This window comes from Pistacia vera, unplaced genomic scaffold (assembly GCF_008641045.1).
Source record: "Pistacia vera cultivar Batoury unplaced genomic scaffold, PisVer_v2 Contig790, whole genome shotgun sequence".
NCBI lineage: Eukaryota > Viridiplantae > Streptophyta > Magnoliopsida > Sapindales > Anacardiaceae > Pistacia > Pistacia vera.
This window is the reverse complement of record NW_022196657.1, coordinates 29,338-42,076: the sequence shown is the minus strand read 5'-3', so window position 1 is coordinate 42,076 and position 12,739 is coordinate 29,338.

Here is a 12,739-nt window from a genome sequence, read left to right as displayed (position 1 = left end):
AAAGTTGAATTGGACAGGTATTACGATGTAGAATTTGAAAATTAATAAAAATACCTCTATGTTTATTTATTTACTAAACACCCCTATAATAAAACTTTGAAAGTTAACAAAAATACCCCCAACCCACCCATTGAATAATCACAGCCAGCCACCACCGTCGGAGAGTGGCCGAAGTTGCCGTATCGACGCATGACCGGCTGGATCTTGCCAGTCGTGCACCGATATGGCCTTTGCCGGCCATATCTGACCGCATTTGCTCGTCAACGACGGCCAAAGATACGACCGTCGTTGATGGTCAACGACGACCATATGTTGGCCGTCGTTGACTTCTGGTTACAGCCAAAGATCTGGCCGATCTAGCCATCAACGGCCAGATCTTTGGCCTTAGATCTAGCATTTTCCGGCCAGATCCACCGTGGATATGGCTGGAAAAGGCTAGATAGGAGTGCGCCATTATATCAGATTCCGGCCAACTTCCGGCAGTGGTGGCTGGAATCTGGTATAATGTGGGTTTAGGGGTGTTTTTGCAATTTTGAAAAAATATTTAGGGGTATTTAATTAAATTAACAAATTTAGGGGGTTTAAAAAAAGTTGAATAATATTGGATAATTTTGTGAGTTTTTGGCCATTTTACTGTTTAACTTTTTTGGGAATACTAATAATAGTATTCCCAAAAACCAACCAAACAGAGCCTATATAACCCCGTGCTGTCAAAACGGGCATTTGAAAAAGAATAAAGGGTATTCTAGTAACTACAGCAGCTCTAGGAAAAGTCAAATAGGGGTCAAGGGTTTTCAAGTAACTAAATATTCTAAATTACATTTTCTTTAATTTTCTTTTACCCTTATTATTATTATTATTTTTTGTCTGTATCCATTCTGTTTTATCTCTTTGTTTTGTTTTTTGTTTTTTTAGTTTTCTTTTCTCTCTATCTTATCTATTTCTTCCTCTCTCTCTTATCTATTTTCTTCCGGTTTTTCTTCGGTAGTTTAACTATCTCCATCGGTTAAACCCATCTCTTCTGCCCTACAAGACTGAGGTGCTAGCCCTACACCCCTAACCGTTCACCTCCTCCCTCACCATTTCATCTTTTCTCAAGCAAAAGTAAGGAAATTGTTCTATTATGAAAAAGTTGATTTTATTGTGATGAAGTCATTGTTTTGTTCTTGAATTTGTCTAAATCTTGAAGTTTGAGGAATTTAACTGAAATGTCTTCCCAAGTTTCCAATTGAGAATATAACCTTGAAAAGGTTTTGTTTTTTTTTTTTTGTTTTAAAAAACTGATGTGGCACACTTAAGTGTAACAAAACATGCAAAAAGGGGCTAGCGTGAAATGATTGAAACTTATATGGGTAATAGTTAATTAATGGAAATTTGTTTAATTTTGGAATTAAAACCGACTCCCCCCCCCCCCCCCCCCCAATTAAAAATCAATTAATCGAAGGAGGCCACCCGAAAAATCGATCGACGAAAACACCCATCTCTCTGAGATTTTCAGCGATCAAAGTTCCTGATTTCCGATAAATATTTGCTCTTTAATCTTCGTATCACTGTTAGTTACACAAAATCATGTGATATTAACAAAGAGGAGGAAAACCCAACCCCACTTCAAATTTAGAGTCTGGAGCTGCGATGTTTAAAGGTTGTCGAAGAAGACGCTCTAGTGGATCTTCTGATGAGTGAAGGTGGTCTAGCGGCAGAGGACACGACAACGACATAATAACAGACAAGAAAATTCAAAAATGGTTCTGAGAGAAGGATGCCAACGAGAATTCAGGCAAGGAGGAGGACGCCGATGAAGAAAAGGTACATTTTTTACCATTTGATGAAAAAATTTATTTTTTGTGCAATTGGGGAAATTTAGTTGGTTTGATTGTAGGGTGGTGTGTGGCATTTTGTCGAACAATTGGTGGGCATCGAGGGAGTGCTGTGTTGGGTTCCAAAGGATGGGGAAGGAAGAGAGGTCCTAAGGAAGTTGTTTGTGGGAGGTGGAGGGCTGGGGATGGCAGGAAGGGGCGGAATGGAGGGACTGGGGGCTGCCTTGCATATTGCAGGGCTAGCCACGGATAGTTACGCAGCCCCCAGCCCCCCTATTCCACCCCTTCTGCCATCCCCAACCATCGAACCTGCCACAACAACCTCTATAGGGCCTTCATTAGCTTCCTCGGTCCTTTCAAACCAAAAACACCCACTCCTTGATGCCTTGAAGCCCATATTCCCCATATTGGCAGCCATTGGTTGTTTTGGTTTCTTTTTTGCTAATATTTAGTATATCGATTGTGCAGTGTTTCCGAGCAGAAATTATAAAGCGATGGGTTAGAGGTTGTAATCGATAGGATACCATACTTCCCTGTAAGGGTGATGATTAGGTCAAGTTGACAAGTGTTTACGAGAATAAAGGAGATTTTAGGTGGACAAAAAGGGGGTATGGACTGATTCAAAGATAGTTGTTTCGGTCATTTTGTGGACTTAGGAGACAATTAGAATAAGGCGTTGAGGGCAAGTAGCATATTATATGTTGTTGCACTCAGTTAAAAGCAAAAAAAGAATGAAATGTGGTTCGTGGTGGATGGAAGCCACTACGTTTTGGGATGATGAATTTGCCTTGATGATAGGCCTAAATGTGGGGCATTTCCAAAAGTAGAAGAGCAAGAGAGAATAAAGAGAGTAGGGTAGCCGAAAACTTGTTTAGAAAGGTTTTGGGGGGCAGGTGTCTATTACAGCGCATGATTTAGAGGAGAGGTTAGGAGAAGATGGATATACCTCTTCGGAGAAGTTTAAGATGTGCATATGGTTTTTGCATTCCATCCTAATGGTTGTGACTCAACAAAAGATAATATGGATTAGGTGCAGTTTGCAAACAACTAGGAGTTCTTTAAGCTTATTTCGTGGGGAAGGTTATCATTTTAGCTAACCATCGAGTCCTTGCGCGGAAAAGACATGGCAATAAATGTAACGCCCCGCTTGAGGTACGTTGTTATTGTTTCCTCTTTTGCCCTTAATCTAGTGGCTTTTGTTGTTTGTCGAATGTTTGCCCTGAAAATGGATGAAAAATAGAAGAAGTTCTGTCTGCCGTGCTTCGCCGGGGCGAAGAAGAAGCTTCGCCGCGGCGAGGATGTGTGAAATCAAGGGGAACTCCCTGGACAGTTTCGCCGCGGCGATAGAGGTTTCTTCGCGCGGCGACGGGCGAATAAAAGGTTGATTGAGTTTTAGATATTTCTTCCTTAAGGACAATTTGACCTTTCTACCCCTAATTAGCAGGAAAGTGGGGAGTTAATTGTAAGGATATTTCATGGAGAATAGGTTGAGATAGGGGTGAGTTTGTAATGAATCAAAGGATATGGATGGAATTCCCAAATTAGAACAAGGGCAAAATGGGAATGAGTGTGTTAATATTTCATTAAAGGAATTAGAATCAAAGAACCCTTCATTTCTTCTTCTCAAAACGTGACTCTTCATTCTTCTCTCTCAACTTCTCTTTTCTTTTGATCAAGGTTTTCCAAGGGATTTTTGAAGTGATTTGGAGTAGAAAAGCAACCTAGGGCTTCCTAAGGTAAGGATTTCTCCTTAAGTGTGTGATTTGTGAGATTAGTTCATTTTGGTGTTTGAGGGTTTTCTTTCTTTTGGTTAAGATTAGAGGAAAGTCAAGCTATCAAGTGAAAGGAAGAGTTTGTGATCTCTCCTTAACAGTAAGTAAAACCTAACCCAAGTTGAGATTTATGAATTTTCTTGATTAGGGTTTTGATAGAAATGATTATGAATGTGATGTGCATGTAATATAGCATGTATGAAGGATTAAATAGAGATTTCTATGCTTTGTGATTGTCTATACTTGCAAATTTGAGAAATGGGTTGTTGGTTTGGCAAGGTAGTTGAGATGGAATTTAAGGGGATTATGTATTCCTTTTTGGAAGTGTTTTCTATGGCAGGTTTGTGGCTATTTGAAGGGGTTTTTCCCCATTTGGATGGCTAAGAAAGTTTTAGAATCATGGCTATGATAGAGTTTTATAGTGCACATGAGTTGTTTGATGAAATGCCTAATAGAGGTTTGAGTATGAGAATGAACCTTAATTCTTGCCAACATTGCATGTTGGCATCTCATAAGTGCGTTGGTGAAGATGAACCATCCATAGGCACTAGTTGTATATGAAAAAGTGACCTAAGAAGTGTAAGGAAATGGGTTATGCATTACCCTATGAGTAGAGAGCTTAGTGGGTAAAAGTACTCTAAGGGTAGAGAGTATTGAAAAATGCTACAATAGAATGAATTAGAAGAGTAGTATAGTTGGGATGATGCTTTGTGATCATCACCCGACCGTTATGGGAATCGGATTGATGCTTGGTGATCATCATCCGAATAGCCCTTAGAGTGAGGGTCGACGCTTTGTGATCGTCACCCGATGAGTAGTAGAGATGGGTAGATGCTTTGTGACCGCTACCCGGTTAGTGATAGATAAGTAGGTTGATGCTTTGTGATCATCATCCGATATTTAGTAGAAACGGGTTGATGCTTGTGACCATCACCCGATAGTGACTAGAGACGGGTAAATGCTTGGTGATCGTTACCAAAAATTCATGAGAACGGGTAGGCGCTAGGTGATCTCCACCCGATAGTTAGAAAAGAACCGAGTGGTGCTTTGTGATCCTCACTCGGTAGTCACTAAGAACGGGTTGGTACTGTGTGAATTCCACCCGATAGCCATAGAGAGTGAGATGGTGCTGTGTGAACGCCATCGGCCGTACCTCCGGTAAGATGAGGCCAAGATGTTATTAGAAACAGAAATAGAATCAGAGATAGCATCAGGAAAGAATTAAGAGTTATTCATACGGGGACAGAAAGATAGAGAGTTTTACTTACTGAGCATTATTTTGTGCTCACCCCGTTATTTTCCTTGTGGATGCAGGTCTAGATGATGTTGCGGTCGGAGGGGCGTCGGCAAGCAATGAGGAATAGCTACACTGTTTCCCTGTTTTGTCTTTTAAAATACATTTTTGTAAACGGTTACTCTTTATGTATAAAAGACACATGTTTTGTAATGAAAAGAAAACTTTGGGCCCAACTTTTCTATTGATATTATGCATGCATTGTACAGTTATCAGTAGATGTTACAATAAAGCACCGCCAATATGTCGAGAAGGAGAGATCGAGCACTTACAATTTGTTTGGCTTCCCATGGGCAATGCAGGTAAATATTAATAGCTTTTTATTATATTTTTTGTATTATATGTGTTTTAATTATGATATACACTGTTTTTTTATATAATGTAGGTTTGGATGTATGAGGTCGTCCTTGTCTTGGCTAAGGCGGGGGAGGGGGGAGGAGAAGAAGACTTCAGATGAGCCACCGTAATTGCCTAAGATGTTGAGGTGGCACACTGAGGAGTGTGCCCATTGGGACTATGACAAAATAGAAATGGAAATTCAAGCGGCTTTGGTAAGAATAAAGGATTAATCTTTTGAATTTGCACTTGCTTTTAAATGCGGCTTAAATTTGATTGATTTTTTCTTATTGTAAGGAGTCGTTCGTCCCTTCCTCACCCTTACTAGGGGTGAATTGGGAGTGGAGTATGTTACATCGTTCACAGCAATGGACGATGTAACAGATGAGGGGATAAACCACCTAATACGGGACCTAGAAGGGGTCACACATTTGAGTGCAGTTGTAGGGCCATAACTTGAGCATGTGTTTGAGGCCGAGGAGGATGAAGCTCTATTTGGTGGGAGGGAGAAGGAGGAGGAGGATGAAGAGATTCATACTCCTCCACCTAATTAGCAAACTGGTACAGCAAGTACCGATTTGCCGAGGTGTCGGGAGAATGAGGTGGTTGACCTCATAAACGGTCTCTCTGACAGTTTTACAATCGCCATTTATGAGAGGTTTGAGAAGATGGAAGACTGGCTGAAAAGGGTAGAGGAGAAAGTTGATAGGGTATTAAAAGTGGTTAAAGTGCAACCTCAGCATAGAAAAGAGAGCTGAAAGAGTAAGCACGTAAAATCTCCTTACATGGCAGTAACGTATGGAAAGAATAGGAGAACGAAGGAAAAAATGAGGAAGTCTGTGAAAGTAGAGAAGTGAAAATGGAGGAGGGTAAGGATGAAGGCGGAGGAAGTAGGGAAGTGAAAATGGAGGAGGATGAGGAGGAAGGCAAAGGAAGTGGGGAAGTGAAAACGGAAGAGTTAAAGGTCGATTTGTATAGGCCAATAGATGAGGAAAAGAAAAAAACTATTTTATGCCTATTACAATGAGAAAGGAAGTGATGGTTGTGTGAAGTGCAAGACTGGGGATTATCCCTAGGAGTGGTTTGAAAAGATATTGATAATGGGCAGGTGGCTCGATGACTCGGTGAGTTATTTTTCCATATTTTCCCTTATTTTTGCTTATGTTTTTCACGAGTATTGTATACTGAATTACTTAAGCGGTCTGTTTTATTATTATTTTTTTTAATTTTTATTTTGAGGAGGTTGCTTAAGCGATCTGTTAAAAAAAAAAAAACAAATTGCCTAAGGAAAAACAGTTCTACGGTGTTTGAATAGACACTTATCATGTTGTTTTGATTTGATATAGCACATTGATGAGGTATTGGTACTTATGAGGTTACGATAGAGCAGTAATGGTGATATTTTGTATCTGCATTGTGCCATCACCGATGTGTAATATTCTTTCTAACTAGTAGTTCTTTGGAAAAAAATATAAGTAAAACTCACTAAACATATTATAGAAAATATATATATATAAGTATGAAATAAAGGGCCTATAACTAATTTTTCTTTATATACAAATCTCTACATCAAGTAATAAGTCACAAAAATAACTCAAAAATATAGTCAGACAGTGTTGCCTTTCTCCTCTACTACTTGACGTTCCATCCGACCACATCTCATCTACTACTTGCAAAAACAATGAAATCAATGGAGTGAGCACTAATTTCTCAGTAAGTAAACCCACAATACTTCTATTCTTTCTCCGTTGCTCAAATCCTGGATTTTTCTTTCCTTATTCCAAACTTCTCAATTCTTCTCTGCTCTTTCTAAGATTCTAATTTCTCACTTACCGATATGTAAGCACAAATAGGGAAACTAACTCGGGATAGTAGAAATGGCCTGATGCATATGCACAAATGCATAAAATTTTTCTATGCAATACATTTTCTTTTCTGTTTTTCTGTTTTCTTTCTTTTTCTGTTTTTTTCTTTTTTTGTTTCTCTTATTTCTTTTCTTTCTTGCTTTTCTATTCTTTCTTTCTTTTTCTTTTCTTTCTTTGCCGATCGAACTCGGTTGAGGATGGATTTGGAACCCTGGCCATGTGAGTGTATTCTCAAATTCTTTCTTGGGTATAGTCCTCATCCATATGCACTTCTTACAGACTGTACAAATTCTTCTTTCTTATTCTTAGGCCGCTCACTAAAGGCGGCGTGCATGCGGGGCTATTCTTCTTCTCTGTCACTCACGAGCTCCCCATCGCAACAACCTTCTCTTCTCTTATCCTTTTATATTTCTTTAAGTAAAATTTCAGTTTTGAAGCATTCTTTAATTATATTCTTTAGAGGATGATTCTACAATTTATTTCCTTTATTTATTTCTCTTTATTCTTTAATGTTCTCATATGTGTGTATATGCATGTAAATAAAAATATTCTTGCTATTCTTTCTAAGTGCAAATGCTCAAAATTAAAGAATGCATTAGGGCATATAAAGACTTTATTATGGAACTAGTATTCTCTACCAACAACAACACCAATACAAGGTAATACTCTAACATACTCTTATATGCACTTTCTTTGGAATTTCATCAAACACCTTACATGCACATACAAACCCTAAATTGGTTACACTTCCACATATTTCTCAAGCCACCAAAAATTGGAGCAAAAACTCCCTAAGCCTAACAACCACCCTAGCCAAATTTTATCCTCCACCATGCCATATCCATTCTTTCATATTTCACCCAAAATTTCATCAACTCAACACATACTAATACGTCACTTCTCATGGCCATGAGATTCACATATCAAACAATCTCAATTTGAATCCATAATTCTTATCATCCAAACACACATACAACATATACGAAATTTCTCTGCACAAGTATTTATCCAATCAAAGCTAAAGTTGGATTTACTTACTTTGAATTTGAGCAATTCCAACACTATAATCTCTCTTTGGTATAATTCCCCTTACCTCTTAAACCTTAAGCATATAAAACCATAAGAATTCAAACTTTAAAATTTAAATCTCACATCTTGGTGCAAGAATCTTACCTTTGGATGCTTAGAATTGAAAATCTATCAAAATCTAGCCAAAATCCTATGAATTTCCTTGGAATTAGTGGAAGAAAAATTGAGAGAAGTTGGGATGAAGGTGGCGTGAACGATGGGTGGAGTGGCTAGGGTTTCAATTCTTGAACTCTTATTACTACATAATAATATATATTAGTTTCCCATTTTACCCTTGCACTTTCTAAAAATTCCATCTATGTCCCTTAGTCAATTACCATAACACCCTCATTTTTATCATCTTCTCCATGTTATTCTATTTCTTTTCACTCCCTACTTTTCAACTAATTATGAGTGAAAAGACCATTTTACCCCTAATGAAGTTTTAAGGAATTTTCTTCACACTTGTTCAAGATAACTTTAACAAAATTCAACTAAGAGTATTAGGGCATAAATAAAGTTACGTACCTTGATGTGGGCATTACACGATGTGGCCTTTGGCCAAAGCCTAGTAAGTACACATGAGATGTTAATGAAAAAGGCCAATGGTGGAGGTGCAATAAGGGGAGGCAAGCGGAAAAGAAAGGTCGCAGAGGACTTTGACAGTGTCCTTGCTGATTTTTGGTTTGATGAGAGGATGATGTAGTATGTACGGGGGGAAAGGCCCAAATATGGCAATAGTTAGGCAAACATGAAAGGAGTATACTGCATCGTGAACATCAAGGATGTGTATTGGATACCCGTCATTTGGCTACTAGGGGAGGCCTACTGTCTTTGATTGCAACCTGAGTATTTGTCGGGAGAGGCAGTTGGACACGGAGATGCAACCGATATGTATATTGTTCCTGTGACTGTTGCGAGACAGCAGGATGTTTCAGCACTTGTGTGATGAACTACTGACAGGAAAGTGGCCACACAAGCACATTCCCGTCTCGACAAATGACGCGAGGTAAATTTTGTATAAAACTTACATAATACAATTGTTCTATAAGTTGATTCTAATGCTAATGTCTTCCTTCTATTGTAGTGCTGATTGCGGGGCATATGCGCTAAAATTTATTGAGTTCGACATGATCAACACCCCAATGGACAACTTGAATGATGATACAATGAGCAACTTTTGGGAGCACTTGACTATTGAGTGCTTCCATGGGTATATGTATCCCTTAGTTACTACAAAAGGTATGCTTGTGATCACTAATCTGTACCAGTTCTTGATGTACCACTTCTTTTATTTTGTGTTTGTTGGTGATGTTATAGGCATGGATCATTGAGTCATTGGCTGGTGTTATCGGCCAAGTCTAATGTTGTTTTCATTATAATGTTCTTTTCATTATTAATACAAATTCTGTTGATGGCTGTTAGGATTATGAAGCACGCCATGGAAATTATTAACCTTTTGAATGACTAGAACCCAATCCAAGTCATTGTTGATACTGTCATCAACAGGTATGGAAGTTGGACTTAGAGTTTTGTAGTTTATGTGAATTGCATTTCTTATATGGATAATTGGGTTGTCTTGATTGGATCAGCTGGTGTTGTTAGGTGTCGGGCTGTTGATAATTGGGTTGTGGTGCATTAAATTGATGTTATGTATGCTTGGTTGCCAAGGCCAAGGCTAGATAATGTTGGAAGGGGTGTTGTAGAAGAAGACGGAGAGGCTGCTGTTGATACTGAAGGAGTAACTGGATAATTTTGGAGGATGAGGAAGTGACTGAAGATAATGATGAAGAGGAAGGATGGAGACTACCGACACTGGTGTTATTTTGGGTTGCTCTAGGACATTTATTTCTCGTGTATAATGTCGTATTTTCATGTAATTGCCACATTTCAGATTTATAAATGGTCAATTCAATATTTCTTTCCTTTTTTGACTTTGAGTTTATTTAGTGATTTTGTTAAATGGAATTAATATGTCTTGACGCAAATAGGTTGTCAAATTGAGGAGAAAAGATGGAATTAATATGCGTTCGGCATGATCGCTTAAGCGACGGATGATATCGCTTAAGTGATCAAGGATTTCCTATACTGGATCGCTTAAGTGAGATATGACATCGCTTAAGCGATCATGGACTTCAGGATATTTTGACAGTGCCTCGGCTATGGTTGCTTAAGCGATGTACAGTATCGCTTAAGTGACAAAGGCTAAAAGTGCAGAATCGCTTAAGCGAGACCTGAAATCGCGGTCTTGCTTAAGCGATCGTGCACTTGGGATGATCTTGATTCTATGACTACATCGCTTAAGCGATGTATGGTATCGCTTAAGCAACCAAGGCTAAATATACTGGATCGCTTAAGTGAGCTTAGAATCGCTTAAGCAATCGTGTATTTGAGAATGATTATTCTAAGTACTAAAGTAAATTAGCCTTGATCGCTTAAGCGATGTCATCTCTCGCTTAAGCGATATGTATAGATAAGCCGTGATTGCTTAAGCGATAGATGACTCTGCTTAAGTGACCAAGGCCATTTTCTTTGTACTTGACTATTTCTTCTCAAATTCAAGATCGCTTAAGCGATATCAGCTTTCGCTTAAGCGATCTTGTACAAATAAGTCATGATCGCTTAAGCGATGTTATCGCTTAAGCGACCAAGGCTATTTTGTTTGTACTTGATTGTTCCTTCTCAAATTCAAGATCACTTAAGCGAAGTCAACGCTTGCTTAAGCGATCATGTATAGATAAGCCGTGATCGCTTAAGCAATATTCTACCAAGGCCAATTTTTTGTACTTTACTGGTCCTTCTCAAACTCAATATCTCTTAAGTGATGTTAGCTCTCGCTTAAGCGATCTTATACAAATGCCCTAACGATCTCAAAAGCATGAAACCTCTATTAAATTATAAAAACCCCTTTTACAGCTCATTCGTGACTAATTCAGTAAATTGATTGATTTGACACAACAATTATGTTGATAGTATTTTTTTGCCTGTCTTACTTTTTTGGGCAACAGTCAGTGCCTTACAAAGGTAATACGAGAAATTTTACTCAAACTCTTTTTAAAATGGATGAAAATGAAAAATAATTAATTTTATTTAATACGATATAAAAGATGATTCATTCGAGGTAAAAATTAAATTGAAAACAACAAGTCTCGGTTGGCCTTGGCAACTCTCTCGATTCATTAATAAGACTTCAACGGTTGACCTTGGCAACTCTATCAATTCACTAATAAGTCTTCAATGGTTGGCCTTGGCAACTCTCTCGATTTCATCCTTTTTCTTGATGGCATAGCTGGAAATACAAAGACATAACATCAGTTTAATGCACCACAAAAGAATGGCATACAACCAAGAGAAACATAATAAGTTCATCAAATCGCTTAAGCGATCTGGTGTTCACCGGATCTGATCTAAGCAATAGATCGCTTAAACGATCTTCTGTTCATATATGCAGATAACAGCATATCACTTAAGTGATCTGCTATTATCTGTAGATCTGAAAAGCAGATCGCTTAAGCGATCTTCAATTGCTTGAGCGATCTTCGGTCGCTTAAGCAATTTGTTGTTTAGATCTACAAATAACAGCCAGTCTCTTAAGCGATCTTCGGTCACTTAAGTGATTTGTTATTATCTGCAGATCTAACGGTAGGTTGCTTGCTTCTGATCGATTCGAACCTAATTTTCTTGATCTGCATGTGATTGATTCTGGCAACCGTTTTTCTTACGGCTTGGTTGCTTGCAAATTGAGCACTTAGTCATCCTCCGAGGAACCTCACAGGCTGATGGAATACGCTTATCTCTTTTTCTCCCCTTTTCTGTTTTCTTGAATGGCGGATGAATGATAATGTCAACCAACTCTGGCGGCACCACCCACTACTCTTATAGAGAAACTGGATATATCGTTTTTGAATAAGCCAACATGAAGTGGTTTGCTATATAGAGAGGGGAGCAAGGTTCCATGTAAATTCTTGAACCAAAATTTGGCTTCCGTTGGCATATCAGTGTTGTAGTGCATGAGGACAAGGTAAACGTTGAATGTCAAGTACTTTACAATTGCAAGTTTTACTAAGAAGGTTAACTAGGGCATCCGGACCATAGCCACGCACAGTGAACTCTTGAGCATTGAGAGGATAGGCAAACAGTGCATTTGACAGTTCTATACATTCTTACAATAATATTTTAGCTGACGGAACAAGGGTTGTGGTAAAATTATCTAACTCCATACGACACTCAAGGAACCATCGTGAAATGTCGTCTAGGTTGCATCAAAAAGGGCAACAATTGGAAACTCTATTTCTATTATCAACTTCAAATTTATGGACTCGACTATGTTTGTGGTCATAACATCAAACCTTCTTCCAGGAAATTAAGCTCTACTTCATCGCTCGAAACCAACATCATGCTCAAGATACTTAGCAATTCTATCATGCTTGATTTGGATTTGCCAGAAGTGCTCCTTGAACTCATCAACTCAATAAGTTTTTCCTACCATGTAGTATGTTTGAAGTAGGCTAGCACATTTAAACTTTTGTTTTATGTTCTCGGTAAGTGCCTCATACAGAATTTGTGATATGCTTAAGGTAAATAATG